This window comes from Nicotiana sylvestris, chromosome 5 (genome assembly GCF_000393655.2).
Source record: "Nicotiana sylvestris chromosome 5, ASM39365v2, whole genome shotgun sequence".
Classification (NCBI taxonomy): domain Eukaryota; kingdom Viridiplantae; phylum Streptophyta; class Magnoliopsida; order Solanales; family Solanaceae; genus Nicotiana; species Nicotiana sylvestris.
In genome coordinates, this window is record NC_091061.1 from 169,826,510 (window position 1) to 169,846,643 (window position 20,134).

Sequence of the window (20,134 nt, forward strand, 5' to 3'; positions counted from 1 at the left end):
CCAACAACCCAACATGAACCAGAAACTGAATTACCACAAAAACAGAAGCATTTAATCACACATAATGGTAGTAATTAACAATAATTACATCAAAATTTTAATGTATCCATTTAAACTTCGACTTTAATTTCCAGATCTTCATAAATGCTAGTCAATACTCAATTCCATGACAAGTTTTGAAGATACACATCAAGGGAATTCGAAGCATGTACCTGGTATTGACAATATAAGAAGAGGAAGAAGAGGATCAGCAACAACAATAGTAACAAACAACAATTGCAACAACAGTGTAACAACAAAATAACCAGCAGCCATCAACTTCCCCAAGTATAGAGCAGAAGTAAAAGGAAGAAAGTTCTAGCTATTTCAGATCCTAAACCAGGCAATAAAAAAACAGTAGCTATTCTTTTTAAATTTCACCAGCTTTTTAAAATTCAAATCCCCTTTCTACAGACCTGATTCTACCCTCTTATACAAGCCTGCCCTCCCTTTCCAACTTACTGCCTTACCCCCTCTTTCCACTAAAAATCTGAATTTTTTCACTTTAAAACCCACTAAGGAAAACTTTTTCTTATTTTCATCCCCCCATTCCCTTTTGTTCCCCATTACCATATTAATTTAAAGACACTAATATCCCACTAACAAAACATTAACATTAAAATATTATCCTAACTGTTTCACTCCCAAATCATCCCTGAAACCCCTTAATATTACTGCCCCAATACAAACCATTCATCTGCATTAAAACCTTTAACTCTAAAATCTTATTCAAACTAACAATTATCTAAAACTAATTCTAATTAACAGCTATAACCAATTATCCTAACAACTGAATGACTAAGGTTGAGTTCCCATTGAGACAAAAATGAACTGAATTTAAATCACATCAGAGAACTCAATAGAATTGTTAATACTGAAATTGAAACTGGATCAAAATCAATCATAAATGCAGGGATTCTAAGTCAAACCTATACAAGAAATGCAGGATCAATGTCAGCATGTTGACAATGCCCTAAAGCTAAGTGTCTACAGATCAACATACATAACACGACATTAAACCATTTCATGGACTTACTGGTGTACAAACAAGAACGAACTAATCGACGAAACTATTTATAACCTATGTTATTAATCGACAGAACATAAACTGATGGAGAAGGGGGAAAATAACGGACAAAAGACGAATTACAATGAACCTAATTTAGGTAAACGAAGAATTGATTGAACTACTCAAACAATCATTGGAATATTTAATCTAACCAGAATTAGAAAAAGAAACAGAATATATATACTGGATTAACTTAAACTAAAAACCCTAAAGAAACGACCAATCACACAGATAAACAAACACATAGAAAAAGAATAAGAAGTTAAGAAGAACTCACTGTTCTTTTCTCGGATTTCAACCATATGCCCTTTCAAACTTGAGTTCCAGTTAGTATTATACGTCTATTTCATCAGAAATAGACTTATAATACTAACCAGAAACCATTTGACCCTGACAGCTTCGAAACAATCTCGAATTGTCGAGCTCTAGATCCGCCATTTGATGAGTTTTTACTCGGATTCGAGCCAATCTGGTTAGGGATTAGCGACGAAGAGGTCAAGGGGATTATTGGGTGTGATTTTGGGGTTAAGTGGACAAGCTAGGGTTTGGGACGGGGTCTTCGATCTAAGATTCGAGAAGCTGGGGTATGATTCGAGGTTAATGGAGTATGGAATCGTGTTGAGGGTGGTTAGGAGGTTCAGGGGTGTTATTTTCACGGCCATCGGACCCGGAGCCTCCGGGTTTACGATGAAGGGATGGGGTGGCGGCTATTAGGGTTCCTCATCTCTGAAAGAGACGAGGTTTGAGAGAGAATGAGGGGGGGCTTGGTTTGGGGGCGGGGTTTGTTTGGAGGCCTTATATACGTACGCGGGGATTGGATCCAAGCCTTTCGATCTAATGAGATCAATGGCCTGGATTGCTTCATTTAAGAGGAACGACGTCGCTTCGTTTACCCTTGAGACCGGATCGGTCTTGGATGGGAACGGGTCGGGTGACGGAGGAGTTGATCTGGACCGTTGATCAGCTGAGATCAACGACCCAGATTGAGCGCTACTAAACAATGTCGTTTGGTTTGTCCCCGAGATGGACTTGATTTGGGGCGGGTATGGGCTGGTTTTTGGCCAGGTTTGGCTGTAAGGATTTGGGCTTGGCCAAATTGGCCCAACTGAATTTTCCTCTTCTTCTTCTTCTTATTATTTTTTTCAATTTTTCTTTTCAACAATAAAACTAAAAATCCTAATTAAATTATAAAATTGGCAATTAACTAAGAATATTGACATTTAATAATAACTATCACACGAAATTAAACATCAATAACGATAAAAATCACCCAATTCGGACATTAAATGCAAAAGATGCAAAATACATATTTTTTTTTATGATTTTCCCATTTTGTAAAACAAACTTGTTAATTCCTAAATTGTAAAATTAAATCCTAAATGCACATGCAACACCTATTTTTTGTATTTTTCTTAATTAAAGAAGAAATAAACTTTCACAGACAAAAAATACAAAATAAATCACAAACAACACCAAACCATTTTATTTTAAATTTTTGGGAGTAGTTCTCATAGGGCAAAAATCACGTGCTCACAAGAGTCACTAACACAATTGTGGAGGTAGCAACCATTCAATATGTGCCAATTGTTAATGAATTTCTTGATGATTTTCCTGATGAGCTTCTGGGTATTCCACCAGATCGGGTCATCGACTTCGGTATAGATGTGATGCCAAATACGCAGCTGATATCTGTTCTACCATACCGAATGGCTATAGATGAGTTAAGAGAATTGAAAGAGCAACTGAAAAATTTAATGGATAAAAGATTTACTAGACCTAGTGTATCACCTTGGTGTGCCACAATATTGTTTGTGAAGAAGAAATATGGTTCTTTGAGTATATGTATTGACTACACGCAACTTAACAAAGTGACCATCAAAAATAGGTACCCACTACCTCAGATAAATGACTTGTTTGACCAGTTGCAAGAGGCGAAGTACTTCTTGAAGATTAATTTAAGGTCAGGTTATCATCAGTTGAAAGTTTGAGATAAGGATGTACCCAAAACGGCTTTTCGGACCCGTTACAGACATTATGAATTTTTAGTGATGTCAGTTGGGCTAACAAATGCACTCGAATCCTTTATGGATCTAATGAATTGGGTTTTCAAACCATTTCTTGACAGGTTCATGATTGATATCATTGATGACATATTAGTTTTTTCTCGAAGTCAAGAGGAGCATGCCAATTATATGAGAATAGTGTTGCAGACGCTTTTGGAGCATGAGTTGTATGCCAAATTCACCAAGTGTGAATTTTGGCTTGAATCTGTAGCATTCTTAGGTCATGTGGTATCTCGTGAAGGTATTAAGGTTGATCCTCAAAAGGTTGAAACAATTAAGAGTTGGCCTAGACCAACTACACCAATAGAGATCCGCAGTTTCTTGGAATTAGCAAGCTATTATCGACGGTTTGTTGAAGGATTTTCTACTCCTGCATCTCCATTAACCAAGTTAACGCAGAAAGCCGCGAAGTTTTAATGGTCGGATGCTTGTGAGAGAAGTTTTCAAGAGTTGAAAGCTAGATTGACTACGGCGACAATACTGACGTTTCGAACAGGATTGGGTGACTTTGTGGTTTACTGTGATGCCTCTAGTGTTGGGTTGGGTTGTGTCTTAATGCAGAAAGGTAAGGTTATCGCTTATGATTCTAGACAGTTGAAGATCCATGAGAAGAACTATCCGGCCCATGACTTGGAACTTGCCGCGGTTGTGTTTGCTTTGAAAATTTGGCATCATTATTTGTACGGTGTGCATTGTGAAGTGTGAACCGATCACAAAAGTTTGCAATATATATTCAAGCAAAGAGAATTCAATTTAGGCAACGAAGATGGTTAGAATTGTTAAAAGACTATGACTTGAGTATCCTTTATCATCCAATAAAAGCAAAAGTGGTAGCTCATGCTCTAAGCCGAAAGTCGGGAGGTACTTTGGCACATTTACTGATAGCTAAAGGTATTGATGCTTTCGCCATAGCACATTCCTCTCTTATTGAGTGTGTCAAGGCTAAGCACCTTGAAGACCCAAACTTGGTGAATATTGTTGATACACAATTTTTCCCATAATATTTTCAAAACTATGCCTTGGCATCAATTAGTATTTTTCATACAAATTTTAAAATATTTTTATTAATTTATCCAAGTATTTTATTTATAAAACAATCATTGATTGCATCACAAATAGTTTTATAATAATTTTTTGTGGCTTAATTTTATCATTCACATTTGTACTAAGTTTCAATTATTGCACAAATAGCCACTTTTGTATTTTTAGGTTGCAATTGTAATTACTTTGCAATTATAGCCCACACACGCATTATTATATTATTTTACCGAAAAACAACCTTTTATATTTTTAAAATATTAAGTAACTATATTAAAACATTTTCAGGCATGGAAATTATTTTTTATAATTTATTAACTATTTTTTAAAATTATTTTAGCGATTAAATATGTATTTAACAAATAACCCCTTTCATTTGGACCCAACCAATTAGACAACCCAATTTTTAATCCCACATTAGCCCAAAATCTACTCATGCCCAAATCCCATCCGACCCTAACCCAATTTAAGCCTACCCGACCCAATACCCCGACCTATCATGGCCGTTGATCATTTTAATCAACGGTCCAGATTTCCCCTTACCATAATTAAACTAACCTACACCTCCAAACCCTAATCATTTCTCACCCTTCCACACCGTCATCTGTTCCCTCCTCTCTCAAATTCTCTCTACCTAAACCCTAAGCTCCAAACACCGTCACTCACCTACTGCCCTCCTATGGAGGTTCTTCACCACCTCAGGCCTCTAATGGCCTCCTGCTTGCTATGGTGTCTCCATTTCTTGGATCCTTGAGGAGATCCTCAAGGGACCTAGGCAGTCTGTTTACATCTTGGGTTTTCTTGCTGGTTTCAGGCTATTTGGCGTGACCTTGAGTAAGATCTTTCTCATTTTATCCATGGTTTCCTAAGTCTATGATCGTCTCTGTTGCCTTTCTAAAAAACCCTAATTTTTATCCTTTGATCTTCTCAGATCTGAGATGAATCAAACCTATTTCACATGTTTTCATGAAGGTCTTGTGGGTTTTTAATCAATTCTCCGTTTTCTGAAAAACTAGGGTTTGCTGAACTCACTTTTTCAAAGACTTTATGATTTTTGAGTGTTTAATCGTTGTTCATAAGTGTTACTGACCGATTCATGTTAATATTGTTTGAACCTTAGTTGATTTATGCTAAAGCCCTACTTTTTACATATTTGCTCCGATTCTGAGTCTTTCCGTGTTACTTGTTACATTGTTTATTTCTGTATTTTGACTTTCATGATTTTCCTTAGTCTAATTCAATGTCTTGTGACTTTTACCCTAGTTCATCTCTACTACGGTTTTTGAGTTGATCTCTTGACTAATTTATGTATGTTTGTGAAGTTTTATTTAGCCTACTCCTTTTATTTGTGGAAACTGATATTTCCTTCTCTTCAAATCAATACTATTTTGAATTTCGATTTATTGATTTACTTGGTTAAAACTTATGTGCTGATTATTGATTTATTCCCTTGTTTATGACTCTAATTATTCTTATTACCTTATTGCCTGTAATGTTACTGGTTCTTCACGATATTTCCTTAATTAAACTTCGGTTTGTTTACCTCTTTACTTAGGTTTGATTTGATTTTCTTTCTTAAGTGACTCTTGTCCTTTAACCATTGAGTAGTTATCCTTAATTAAAGGAAGACTACGCTGATTTCATGTGTGATTGATCTTGTAATTTCCCTGATTGCTGAGTTTTGATTTATTTTACCTTATTCTGCTCCGTTTCTAAACTGCTATATATACTCTCCTCTATTCTCAGTTCAAAACACGAACATTAGTTCACTATTACTCTTACACTCTAAAGCTCTCTGTTCTTCCTGCTACTTATGATCTTTATTAGTCTTCCCAGCTGTAAGCCAATGTTAGAAATTGCACAACACCTGTCTTACATCTTGTTTTCTCTTTCCCTTAACTGGTATGCCTCTGATTAAATTTTAGAATCTAAACCCTATGTGTTTCATTATTGCCTTAGTTCATCAGTCACGAGTTCATTCCTGCTCCTGTTTACTATTAATCTAGCATGCCTAGTATTGCCTGGTCCAACATATGATTAGCATGTCTCAACTATGCTTACCTGTCTACTGTTTATCTAGCATGTCTAAAATCTTGTTTTGTTCAGTGTTTGATTAGCATGCCTACATTATGAATACTTGTGGGCTGTTTTCCTAGTCTATTCATTTAAGTCCTTTCCTACTCTGCTTTGCTAAGTCATCTAGTCTCTTTAGTTGTATGTTTGAGGCTTATGTGTTCTCAATATCTTTGCTTCATGTCTCAATCACCTACCCTTTTAACTGACCTAGTAATTCTGTACATCTGTTTGATTCTGTGCTCCATTATACACTAAGGTGTGTTCTATGTGTCCCCAACCCCTCTATCCCTGTGTGGAACCTGCTTGCCAAGTGTTTTGAATTTGGTTATTCAGTAATTTGTGTTCTGATTTCAAATGTTTTTCATGTTTTTCTCAATCTGTTATACCACCCAAACTAGTACTGGTTTCAGAAAATCTTTTCACTCCAAATAGTATTCTTTATACTGTTCACCAATACCTTTTTAAAATTATGCACACTCACTTACTCTAAGATTATTAAGTCCTGCCCCTCTGGTATGTGTACTGCGTAGAGACCCTTGAGATCTCTCTGAACTCTGGCATATCAGGGCTGGCTCTTCCACACTACACACAAATCAGTCCTTATTTGAGAAAGGTCTGGGTGTGAGCACCGCCCGGGATCCTTGAGGTCCTTAGGGAACTCTGACATACCTAGACATGAAATTAGCTATGAAATTTTGGGCATTTGAGACTACTAAAGGCCTGATACACTAGGATTTGCTTTGGGCCTACTTCAGGATCCCTATAGCTTAATTTTATATTTTACTTATGCAATTCATTCAATCATTGGTTTGTAATAATTGATTGTAAACAGATATTGGGGTGACTAGTGAAAAAGGAGGGTAGTTATATGGTATTGTGGGTAGATAACATGCCTATATGGTTTATTTTGGCTCAAATGTGCCTTGTTAGATAACATGCCTATATGGTTTATTTTGGCTCAAATGTGCCTTGTTAGATAACATGCCTATAGGGTTTTCTTTGGTGTTTTTCTAGATAACCTGCCTATAGGGTTTGCTTTGGTTGAAATAAGTTCTGCCTACTTTACTTTACATTATTAGACACCATGCATATATGGAATAAAATAACTAAGGTTCAATTTTTCTTTTATTACAACATATATTCAAAGCCGTCTCTTTAGAAATCATGCATGTAGGTTTAATTGGTTGTCACACTTGCTCAGTCAGTATGCGTGTCTAAAAGAACTAATAGCAGTTTCACTCATTAAAGATAGAACTCATGTCCATATAGTAATTATCATATTCAAACTGGAACTTCATACAATATCTTGTTAAATATCACTAGAAAGCATGCCTATAGGATAAGGAACTTCAAACTGTTCTCCAGAATTGTGAGTGCATATACACACTTAGGAAAGCCTTAGGACGTTAAATAACTGTGAAACTAGTTCTTTTTTATGTGAGATTATCTAGGCTTAATAGGCTATGAAACTAGTAGGCAAACTGGTTAGGATTCTGCAAATATCTTTATGCATATCCTGAATCTATAACATTCATCTAGATACCATGTTCTTAGGATTCCTGAACTTCTCCACAATCTGTGTTTTAGACGTACTGTTTGTTTGCCTATAATCTTGCGGAGGTAAATATGAGCCTGCTGATTGTTTGTCCTATTTGCTTGTCCTACATGTTATTTGCTTGTCGCCTAGATTTTTACCTTTTTAAAACTTTAGGTTGTCTCGAACTGTCCATATTTAGAGGTCCTAAATTCCTCTAAAACCATAAGGAAGGGACGGGTAGCAGCACGCTTAGAGGTCGTTAATTAAACTCGCTTATAACTACTAAGAGGATGGTAATGGGTAGTAAAAGGATATGATGACCTGCAGGTTAATGTCACGTTTTTCCCCTCTCATTGAGGAGTGATTACCGGGCATTGCATGGGTATGATCCTGTAGGTTAATCAATTTAGGACTTCCCTTTTCCCAATTCCCATACGTGTTTAAATTCTCTAAACTGCCCTTTCTGTACACATACATGTATAAGCTGTCCAAACCTTTTACCTTCATTGTCTGAACTTCCTTGATCATATATGCATTTAGATGGGGAAGCTACTTTATTTTCAAATACTTGTTTGCTTGTTAATAGACTAATTCATATAGTTTAAGTTCGGCCTGGACCTACCGTTGTGGACTGCAGGGGGTGCCTAACACCTTTTCCTCAAGGTTATTTCGAGCCCTTATCCTAATCTCTGGTAATGCAAACTAGTTACATGAGTTAATCGCTCTAGGTGCCCTAACGCACCATAATCCGTTAGGTGGCGACTCTTCAAAACACCCAATTTCCAAAAGAAAACGAGTTGTTCCCCCATGAATGTTGAAACCCGGACTTTCCCGCAAAGGAAAAAAGGGGCACGACAACATGGCAACTCTGCTGGGGATTTTTAGGCTCTTACCATAACAAAGTTATTTTTGTGAATTAGTCCAATAATGCTCTATACCACGTACCCCTTCCCCTTATTTAAACTTAACTGTCTATTTTTAAGCATTTATGATTTCTTTATTTTTCTGAAACTAACTTGTCTATTTATTTTCTTTTTCCGTAATTGCCTTTTAATTATTTAAATACTGCATTTATCATTTTTTACATGCAAATACTTGACAACATGCTATTTATTGCTGCATAAATCATGCTCAACATCATATTTCACTCGCGCGTAATCAATCCTATATCAATGCTTGATGAGTGTTTGCGCTCTTCCTATATATCACCCTTTAAATTTGGAAAGGCGTATTTGCGGTAAAACTAGTCGATCAATGGTGCCTTTGACGGTTCCGTGTTTTTCCCCCTCAAGTTGTACTCTTGACGATTCCAGTCTAGACCTCTATAGCATCCTTACTCTGATTAATTATACATGCATCATGGTCAAACCTAGCCGGATTAATATGTTGTCTGCATAATAACCCTTTAAGACAAGCCTCATCCAAAAGTCCATCGGGGTTTCCACAATTCCAACAGACGTAACCATGATTGTATGCATTAATTTGGAGAAATAAATGCCAATATGCTAATCATTATTGTATAAATAGACGAACCCGGAGGGGAAAAAGGCCTAAATCTCTTTTGTTTTGCAGAAAATGAGGCACAAGGTCCCCAGATTCGGTATGGTCGGTAGTATTCCTCCACTTTTGATAGATTGGTGGAGGGATCTTCCCTCAAGTGATCAAAATCATATGAAAAGAGTCTTGGGTAATTTACCATCACTATTGGATCTTCAACCAAACAAGATGCTAATCGAGGCTGCCACTCTGTTTTGGGATAAGGAAAAGGCTGTGTTCCGTTTTGGACACATAGAAATAACTCCCTTTCTAGAAGAAATAGGGGGATTTGCTGGGTTGCCATAGGATAGCCCTGGTCTGCTAGCACCTGAAAATCGCACCACTAAAGGATTCTTTAAGATGATGGGGCTGAAGAAAAATGATGATTTGGAGTGCCTAAAAAACTCCTACGTACCTTTTGATTTCCTTTATGAAAGATACGGTCACAACAGCTCTTACCGTATTTTTGATGATGAGTTCTCAATCACTTCTTTGGGATGGGTTCATCGCAGGGTCTTCGTGTTCATTGTGTGCTTCTTGGGCATGCTACTATTTCCAATCCGAGGGGATAAAATCCATACTAGGCTGGTCATGGTGGCCAAAACTCTGATGGACGGGATCGAGGGGCAGACATACACTATTGTCCCTATGATCGTTGCAGATAAATACCAGGCTGTAGAATGCTGTCAAAAAGGAGTTCAGATTCTTTGAGGGTTGCAACTTGCTGTTACAAGTCTGGCTATTAGAACATCTCCAAAGGGGCTAATACCGCCAAGAGTTTCCATGAAGGCTGTTGAATGACCACATAACCTTCCATCACCCTAAGAGAATTACTTACATGCCGGACATGTTCGATCAACCTAAGGATGCTATAGGATGGGTGCAGTTTTTCAACAAGCTGACTGAAGACGAGGTTCAGTGGATGTTCGAGTGGTTCCCCACTGACGAGTTCATCATAAAATCTAGAGATGTCCCGCATTTGGTGCTGATTGGGTTAAGAGGGATTTACCCTTATGCTCCCCTTAGAGTTATGAGACAGGCAGGAGACAAGTCATACCACGGGTTGCTAAGATGAGCCATTTCAGAGCCGATTTCCAGTGTGACGGAATCCCATATAAGAATGAAGCACAACATATGTGGACTTTAAAAATTATTGTGGAGAAGAATACCATCGATCTAGACCGATACCATGTGGGTCACTCATTCTTTTACCCTTCACGGTTGATGATAATCTTTCAGGAGTCCTTGAGCCAAGGGTTGGACCAGGAAACAGGGTCATAGATGAGTTTTTCGAAGCAGAGGTGAAGTACAACAAGCTGCGGAAAAGAGTGCGAGAGTCTGAAGCCGAGCATATGGCACAACATAAGGCTGACATGGAGATGATTAACGAGTGGAAAGAAAGAGCTGTTAAATCCAGCAAGAGGCTGGAATATCTGGAGTGCGGTTTGATGGAATTAGAGGGGAAGATAAGAAAGAGGGTCACCGACTGTCAGAACGCTGAAGGAAATGAAGGAGGGCATCTGGTAAGGGCATTCCTACTGCTGAACCTACGCGAGCTGGGAGAGTTGATCGGCAACAACATCCGATTTGGAAAGGGTCCTTCTGGGACCAATTATATTAGATTTACTTGCTTTCGTTTTGAATGTAATAAGGCCGAGTGCCACTAGCAACATTATCTTCTTTAGTTTCGTTTTGGGTAGTTTATTTTTACATTAATAAAATGAGGCAATTATTGACACTAAAATTCTCCAAATTTATTTATCGCTAGGCCTACCTCGGGCACAACGATGTTCCCAAATTAGGACGTGAATTTACATTCATGCAAAATGTGTTTAAATACTGCAAACATTTTAGAACCCTTACTGACTTGTTTACCTTTTGTTTTTCTTTATTCTTTATTCCCATCCCCTAAGGTCGATTCGCTCATACTTGCATCATCAGCGTATCACACCATATCTAGAGGCCCTCCACCTCATCCTCTTCCAAGTAATACAAAGAGCAAAAGGAAAGATAAAATGGACGACTTAAGTGGTATTCGAAAGGAGAATGCTAAGAACGCAGAAACTTCAGATGGTCGGAGTACTCCGACACCAAATGATTTAGTTTTGAGGTTAGAATAAAAGATACTAGAACTACAGGGATAACTTGAGTAGGTCCGCAACTTGGCAAACCTATCACTCGCCCTGATTGTCCCCGACATCAACCAACAAAACACAAAGAACCCAGCAGCTCCCCAAAACACACCAAACCAACATCCACAAACCCCTTCTGCACCGCATCAATACGCAACCCCACCTCAACACCATCAACCACCATCAACCAATTCAATACCCATCAACCACCACTTATTACACTCCCCAGAACACACCACAACCCATTCCTGATCCTCAAAACTCAACCAATGACCACCACTACACCTAGGCACCTGGAACTTACCAAAATAACCCTATATATGTGGAAACCGTACCTCACTCTACTCAACCAACTTCCTATACACCAGAATCCGCTGAGAAGGACCTGCTCATCAAAAACATGGCTGAAGAACTCAAGAAGTTGACAAGTCGAGTTCAGGGTGTCGAAGGAGGCAGAGGGATAGAAGGTTTGAACTATGAAGACCTATGCATACAACCAGATGTAGAACTGCTAGGGGGTTACAAACCTCCCAAGTTCGAGATATTTTATGGTATAGGTGACCCCAGAGTTCATCTGAGGACCTATTGTGACAAGCTTGTTGGGGTCGGAAAGGATGAAAAGATCTGGATGAAACTCTTTATAAGAAGTCTTACAGGAGAAGCTTTGTCCTGGTACATCAGCCAAGATCCTAAGAAATGGTCTAACTGGGTGAGTATGGCATCTGATTTCATGGACCGATTTAGGTTCAACACAGAAAATGCACGAGATATTTTCTACATTCAGAACCTTAAGAAAAAGCCCATCGAGACTTTCCGCGAGTATGCTACCCATTAGAGGTCAGAAGCAGCCAAGGTCAGACCATCTTTGGACGAGGAACAGATGAACAAGTTTTTCGTCAAAACACATGATCCATAATATTATGAAAGGTTGATGGTTATTGAAAATCATAAATTATCTAATATCATCAAACTCGGGGAAAGAATCGAAGAAGGCATCAAGAGCGGGATGGTAACAAACTTTGAGGCATTACATGCCACAAACAAGGCATTACAATCAGGCAACATATCAAAGAAAAGAGACGTTGGGGCAGTAATGGTGGCTCAAGGCCCGAAATCTCCACTCACATATCAAACACCTCCACCCACATACCAAGCACCACCACCCACATACCAAGCACCACCACCCACATATCAACCTTCATCTCCCAGATATTCCCAACCGGCCACTGCCTATCATACGTATAATTCCCAACCATATCATTTCCAGTCACCTCTAACTCGCCAAAATTATCCATGACCACGACCTAATTTTGACCGCAAGCTACCCAAACAATACATCGTTATTGCTGAACCCATCGACCAACTGTATGAAAGGTTGAAAGTCGCTGGTTACGTCATCCCTATTCCAATCGTGACATTAGAGAATCCATCCCAATGGGTGAACCCAAACAAAAACTATGCATACCATTCTGGTAAGAAAGGGCACACCATTAACGAGTGCCGAACATTGAAAGATAAAATCCAAATGCTGATTGACAACAAGGTCATACATGCGAAAGAAGCTGCATCCAATGTCCGCAACAACCCTCTCCTAGATCATAGGGATGGCGGGATACATGTGATAGAGATGGATGAAGAATGGGATCCTGAGGGGTCAATCGGGCTCATTCGAGAAGGCGATGACTTTAAATCGCAGTCACACTTACTCCTATTGTAGTGCAGACTTAGTCACTGATTGAATTTGAGGTAACTGCATCAGTTCCATCTGAGGTAGAGGTAGCTCCACCTGTGGCCATCCCTATTCCATTTGAAGTGGAAGTGGCTACACCTTTCACAATGACATTATCAACCAAACCTCCTTTTGACTCAAAATCAATACCTTGGGATTACGTTGCCGAGGCTAGGCAAAAAGGAAAGGCAAAGATGGAGGAATGACTAGGACCGGGAGAATCTATACACCTGAACACTTGGGAGGAACTTTGGAGGAAAGTACAAGCAAGGGAATACTCCATCATCGATCATTTGAGCAAAACCCCAGCTCAGATATCTATATTGTCACTATTTCAAAATTCAGAGGCGCACAAGAATGATTTGATGAAGGTGTTGAGTGAAGCTTATGTGCCCAACAATATCACCTGTGGAGAGATGGCCAATGTGGTAGGGCAGGTGCTGGAAAGTCATAAGATAATCTTCCACGAAGATGAGCTACCTCCTGAAGGGTTGAATCACAACCGGGCATTGCATATCACAGTGCAATTTGAAGACAAATTCATCGTCAAGGTTTTGATTGATGGGGTTTCAAGCCTCAACATTTGTCCGTTGGATACTCTAAAAAGATTGGGCAAAGGTTTCCATGAAATACGGGCAGTAAGCATGAACGTGAAAGCCTTCTATGGGTCTCAAAGGGCCACGATTGGGGAAATTAATCTTTGTCTACAGATGGGTCCAACTTGGTTCGACATTAAATTTCAGGTGCTCGACATATCAGCCTCATACAATCTTCTGTTGGGTCGACCATGGATACATGCCGCCGGGGCTGTAGATTCTACACTACATCAAGCTGTGAAAGTCGAATGGAACCATCATGAGGTGATCATTCACGGAGATGGGAGTAACCCCATTTACACCAGTCAAACCATCTCGGCTATTGGAAATAGAAGAAGGTTAGGAGGGGAAACCTATCATCACATCGAACGTGTCAATGCCATTGAGAAAGACAAATGGTGGAGTAGGAAAATAGAAAGCATACTGGCATGGACTGGGTATGAACCTGGAAAAGGGCTTGGGAAGAATCTCCAAGGTATTACTAAACCGATACACTGAAGCGTCATGGTACTACCTTTGAGCTCGGATACCAGTATACATGGCAAGAGTATAATGACTAGTATCCTACATGGCACGGACCTTATTACCCTCTCGATAAATCGATGCCACATCTAGATCAGGTTTTTTACCAAGCTTATACAATATGGGGAACTACAGAAGAAGAGGCATTTGCTGGGTTGAGGAATCTGTTCTTGGAGGATGAAGACATGAACTGCAGTGCAATAATTGAGGAGGAGGAGGAAGAAGACCTCACTATTTAGATTGTGGAGAAGCGAGCTATTCTCAGGAACTGGACCGCCACACCATCTCGGGTCCTCCGAGTCCCTGGATAGCGTGACAAATTTTATATTTATAGCCATTCTAGGCATCTAAGATTTTCAGTAATTTTATTTGTAAAGAATTACTTGTTTCAAAATAAATGCTCGATTCAGCGAGCCGTACTCGTTTGGATGTTTTAAGTCTTAATCAAATGCATTGCTCTTTATTATTTATTATTACCTTCCATATTTTTTCTTTCTACAGCGTTATTGTTACTTTTCCTGATGAACTGATGACTGTGACATGTACTGAGGTAATGCAACACGATGATAGTGATTCAGATGAAGAAGATGAAATACCTGAGGAAGTTGTCAGGGAGGTTGAAAACTTTAAGAATAAGCCTAAGTGCAACCTGGATGAAACCGAAACAGTAAATTTGGGGAACGCCGAGACCTTCAAGGAGACCCACATCAACATTCACTTATCGCCGACAGAGAAAGAGGAGTACATTCATTTCTTAAAGGAGTTGAGGATATCTTCGCATGGTCATATGATGACATGACCAGTTTGATCATGTCCATAATGGCTCACAAGTTGCCTACTAATCCCATGTGTCTGCCGGTGAAGCAGAAACTCAGAAAATTCAAACCAGATATGAGCCTAAAAATCAAGGAGAAGGTTACTAAGCAGATCAAAGCCAAAGTTCTTAGGGTGGTTGAGTACCTAACATGTTAGCCAATATTGTGCCAGTTCCGAAAAAGATGGGAACGTCAGAGTATGTATTGACTATCGGGATTTAAACAGAGCAAGTCCCAAGGATGACTTTCCACTACTAAACATACACATCTTGATCGAAAATTGTACCAAGCATGAACTCCAATCCTTTGTGGATTGCTTCGCAGGTTATCACCAGATTTGGATGGACGAAGAAGACACAAAGAAACTGATTTTATTACACCATAGTGGGGTATACTGCTACAAGATGATGCCATTTGGTCTAAAGAATGCTGGGGCTACTTACATGAGGGCTATGATAACTATCTTCCATGATATGATACACAAAGAAATAGAGTTATATGTGGACGATGTCATTATCAAATCTACGAGGGCCGCAGATCACATAGCGAACTTGAGAAAGTTCTTTGACAGGTTAAGGAGGTATAACTTGAAACTGAACCTCACAAAGTGTGCATTTGGGGTTCCCGCAGGAAAGTTACTGGGATTCATTATCAGTCGTCGAGGGGTCAAGCTTGATCCATCTAAAGTCAAAGATAATTAGGAATTACCGCCACCTAGGAGCAAAAAGGACGTGATGAGCTTCCTAGGACGTCTCAACTAGATCAGTCGCTTCATAGCACAGTCCACAGTCATATGTGAACCCATATTCTAGATGCTGAGGAAAGATGCCGAAACAAGCTGGACCGAGGATTGTCAGAAAGCTTTCGACAAAATCAAGGAGTATCTGTCCACACCACCGGTCTTGGTCCTGCCAGAACTAGGGTGGCGTTTTCTACTCTACCTATCTGTATTAGATGGAGCCTTTGGATGCGTTCTTGTACAACATGATGAGACAGGGAGAAAGGAGCAAGCCATATATTACTTGAGTAAGAAGTTGACACCTTACGAAGCATGGTACTCTCTGCTAGAGCGCACTTGCTGTGCTTTGACCTGGATGACCCAGAAGTTGAGGCATTACTTCTATGCCTATACCACATACCGCATATCCAGGATGGACCCCCTAAAGTACATATTTCAGAAACCCATGCCGACTGGGAAGTTAGCCAAGTGGTAGATACTGTTGAGTGAGTTTGATATCGTATTTAACTCAAAAGGCAATCAAACGACAAGCATTGGCAGACCACCTTGTTGAAAATCCGGTGGGAGGAGAATATGAACCACTAAAAACGTATTTTCCTGATGAAGAAATGTCATTCATAGGAGAGGACATTACCGAAGCATACAACGGTTGGAGGATGTTATTTGATGAAGCTGTAAATTTCAAAGGAGTGGTCATTTGAGCAGTTTTGGTATCGAAAACGGGTCAAAATTATCCGGTATCTGCTAAACTCAGATTTCCCTGCACCAACAACATGGCAGAGTATGAAGCCTGCATACTAGTACTCAACATGGCAATCGACATGAATATTCAGGAGCTGCTAGTAATCGATGATTCATATTTGCTTGTGCACTAGGTACAAGGAGAGTGGGCCACCAAGAATTCCAAGGTATTGCCATATCTGTACCATGTACAGGAATTGAGAAATAGGTTCACAAAGATAGAGTTTCGGCATGTGCCCAGAATTCAGAATGAGTTTGCCGATGCATTGTCCACCTTGTCATCTATGATACAACATCCGGACAAGAATTTCATTGATCCCATCCCAGTGAGAATTCATAATCAACCTGCGTATTGTGCCCACGTTGAAGAAGAAACAGATGAAAAGCCTTGGTTCCATGACATTAAAGAATATTTGGCAAAGGGAGTATCCGGAGCATGCAAACCACACTCAAAAATGCACATTTCAAAGATTGTCCAATCACTTTTTCCATAGTGGAGGAAACTTGTGTAGAAGAACTCCTGATTTGGGATTGTTAAGATGTGTCGACGCAAAAGATGCTTCTAAACTACTTGAGGATATACATGCTGGGACCTACGACCCGCATATGAATGATTTTGCCTTGGCCAAAAAAATACTTATGGCCAATTACTTTTGGATGACCATGGAGACAGATTATGTCCAGTATGTCCGCAAATGCTACCAATGCCAAGTGCATGCCGATATGATAAAAGTGCCGCCAAATGAGCTCAATACAACAAGCTCACCTTGGCCATTCGCCGCCTTGGGAATGGATGTCATCGGTCTGATTGAGCCCACTACTTCAAACGGGCACAAGTTTATTCTAGTAGCCATTGATTACTTCACAAAATGGGTAGAGGTTGCATCTTACAAAGCAGTAACCAAGAAAGTCGTCGCAAACTTTGTCAAAGATCGTATTGTTTGCCGATTCAGAGTTCCCGATTCCATTATTATTAATAATGCTGCCAATCTCAACAGTGATCTAATGAAAGCCATGTGTGAAACTTTCATAATCAAGCATAAAATTCCACAACCTATAGACCTCAGACGAATGGAGCCGTATAAGCCGCCAACAAAAACATCAAGAAGATACTAAGGAAGATGGTAGAAAATCACAAGCAATGGCATGAGAAACTACCTTTTGCTTTGTTGGGATACCGCACTACAGTTCACACATCAACCAGGGCAACTCCCTATTTACTGGTTTATGGTACCGAAGCTGTCATCCCAACTGAGGTAGAGATTCCTTCTTTAAGAATCATACAAGAAGCTAAAATCAGCAATGTGGAATGGATAAGGAGACGCTATGAATAATTGGCCCTTATAGATGGAAAAAGGATGAACGCAGTATGCCACGGTCAGCTTTACCAGAACAGAATGTCTAGAGCTTTCAACAAAAGGGTCAAACCAAGATAGTTTGCACCAGGACAACTGGTGCTGAAGAAGATCTTCCCACATCAAGATGAAGCCAAAGGGAAATTCTCTCCCAACTGGCAAGGTTCTTACATGATTCACAGGGTGCTACCAGGAGGAGCATTCATACTTGCAGAAATGGAAGGAGAAATTTGGCCAAAACCAATCAATTCAGACGCAGTCAAAAGATATTATGCTTAGATATTTCACATTTACATGATGTAATTGAACTACGCTTGATGTGATTCCCGTTTAAGAGGGGATACGTAGGCATCCCTTCATAATAAAATTTCCATTTCCCCCAAGATCAGAAACTGGGGCAGAATTTTGAGGAGGACCCTCAAAATTCAGGAGCAAGTCCAGCCGACTCCAACATATGCCAGACAGTCAGAAATCGGTTAAGAAACTGGGGCAGAATTTTGAAGAGGACCCTTAAAATTCCAGAGCAAGTCCAGTCGACGCCATCGCACGCCAGAAAGTCAAAAATTGGATAAGAAACTGGGGTAGAATTTTGAGAAGGATCTCAAAATTCCGAGGAAGGTTCAACAAGTTTTGTCACTCAAACAATCGAAGGATCATCTACCAAACTGGGGCAGAATTTTGAGTAGGACCCTCAAAATTCTAATACGAGAAAGCTGCAAGGCTTCTGAAATGTGTTACAGTCACTAGTTCATCTAAAATTACTTGATATTTCAGTATGTTTCTAAAATACTTTATTTTATCAATAATTGCATATTTTTGAAAACTCTATTTTCGTAACAGTTAGGTGTGACCCAAGGAAACTCAAACGAGACCTCCAAAATGGAGCATAGCAAGGCCAGCAGACAAAGATATAAACCAACCTCCCCTTACGAACTTACAATTTTTCTTTGAGCGCAGGCACATCTGACGTAGCGATAACATTTGCAAATATGTATACACGAAGCAAAATCACTATCAAACAAGCCACCAGACACTGAACGTATCCCCAGCTAAGAAACATTCTACCCTAATTTGCTATTTGTTCTTTGCATGAGGCTAATCCCTGCCTCCATATCTGCATGAGGCTAATCCCTGCCTCCGTATTTGCATGAGTCTAATCCCTGCCTCCATATTTGCATGAGGCTAATCCTTGCCTCTATATTTGCATGAGGCTAATCCCTTTCTCCATATCTACATGAAGCTAATCCCTGCCTTCATATCTGCATGAGGCTAATCCCTGCCTCCATATCTGCATGAGGCTAATCCCTGCCTCCATATCCGCATGAGGCTAATCCTTACCTCCATACTGGCATAAGGCTGATCCCTGCATCCATATTTGCATGAGGCTAATCCCTTCCTCCATACTTGCATGAGGTTAATCCCTGCCTCCACATTTGCATGGGACTAAGCATTGTCCCTCCTTGCATAAATATTGCTCTATTCCGATACTATCTATTTGCTTTTCTATCAGGCTAAGCTCTACCCTTCATTTCACAAGACTAAGCCTTGTCTTGTTAACATCATATTATTGCACCTCATGGGCTAAAATATCGCCAATATATCCAAAGGCGTCATAGTCTAAAGGCATCATCCTCATAGCCGGAAGACACTATGCCATGGCTTGGGGATCTCTCAAATTTGCATAATCATTATTCAAAGGCGTCATGGTTCAGAGGCACCATTTTCATGGACCGAGAATATCATTTCATGGCCTGCGAATCCCTTACTAAACAATACATAGCCCAGGATATCATAGTCTGAGGACATCATCCTTAATCGTCCGAAGACAACTTTCATGGTCCAAAGGGAACCTGCATCATGTTTAAATTTTCGCGCAAACACATGTCCATAGCATTTCTTTATCTGCGGGTGACAAGTAAGCAACCACCATCCTAGCAGGATCAACCTCGCTTTAGTTCCTTTAGCTATCTCGGACTTGACCGTTCACCATAACCATTCTTTCACCTATCCTAAAATTTCGTGCCCGTTCTTGTAATAACTTCATCAATATATTCCGTCGATGAATCTGGAACTACACATGGCCTGATTCCTGTAAATCCAGGGATATGTAGGCAGCTCGAAGACCAGAGTCCGGCCTCTATCTTTCA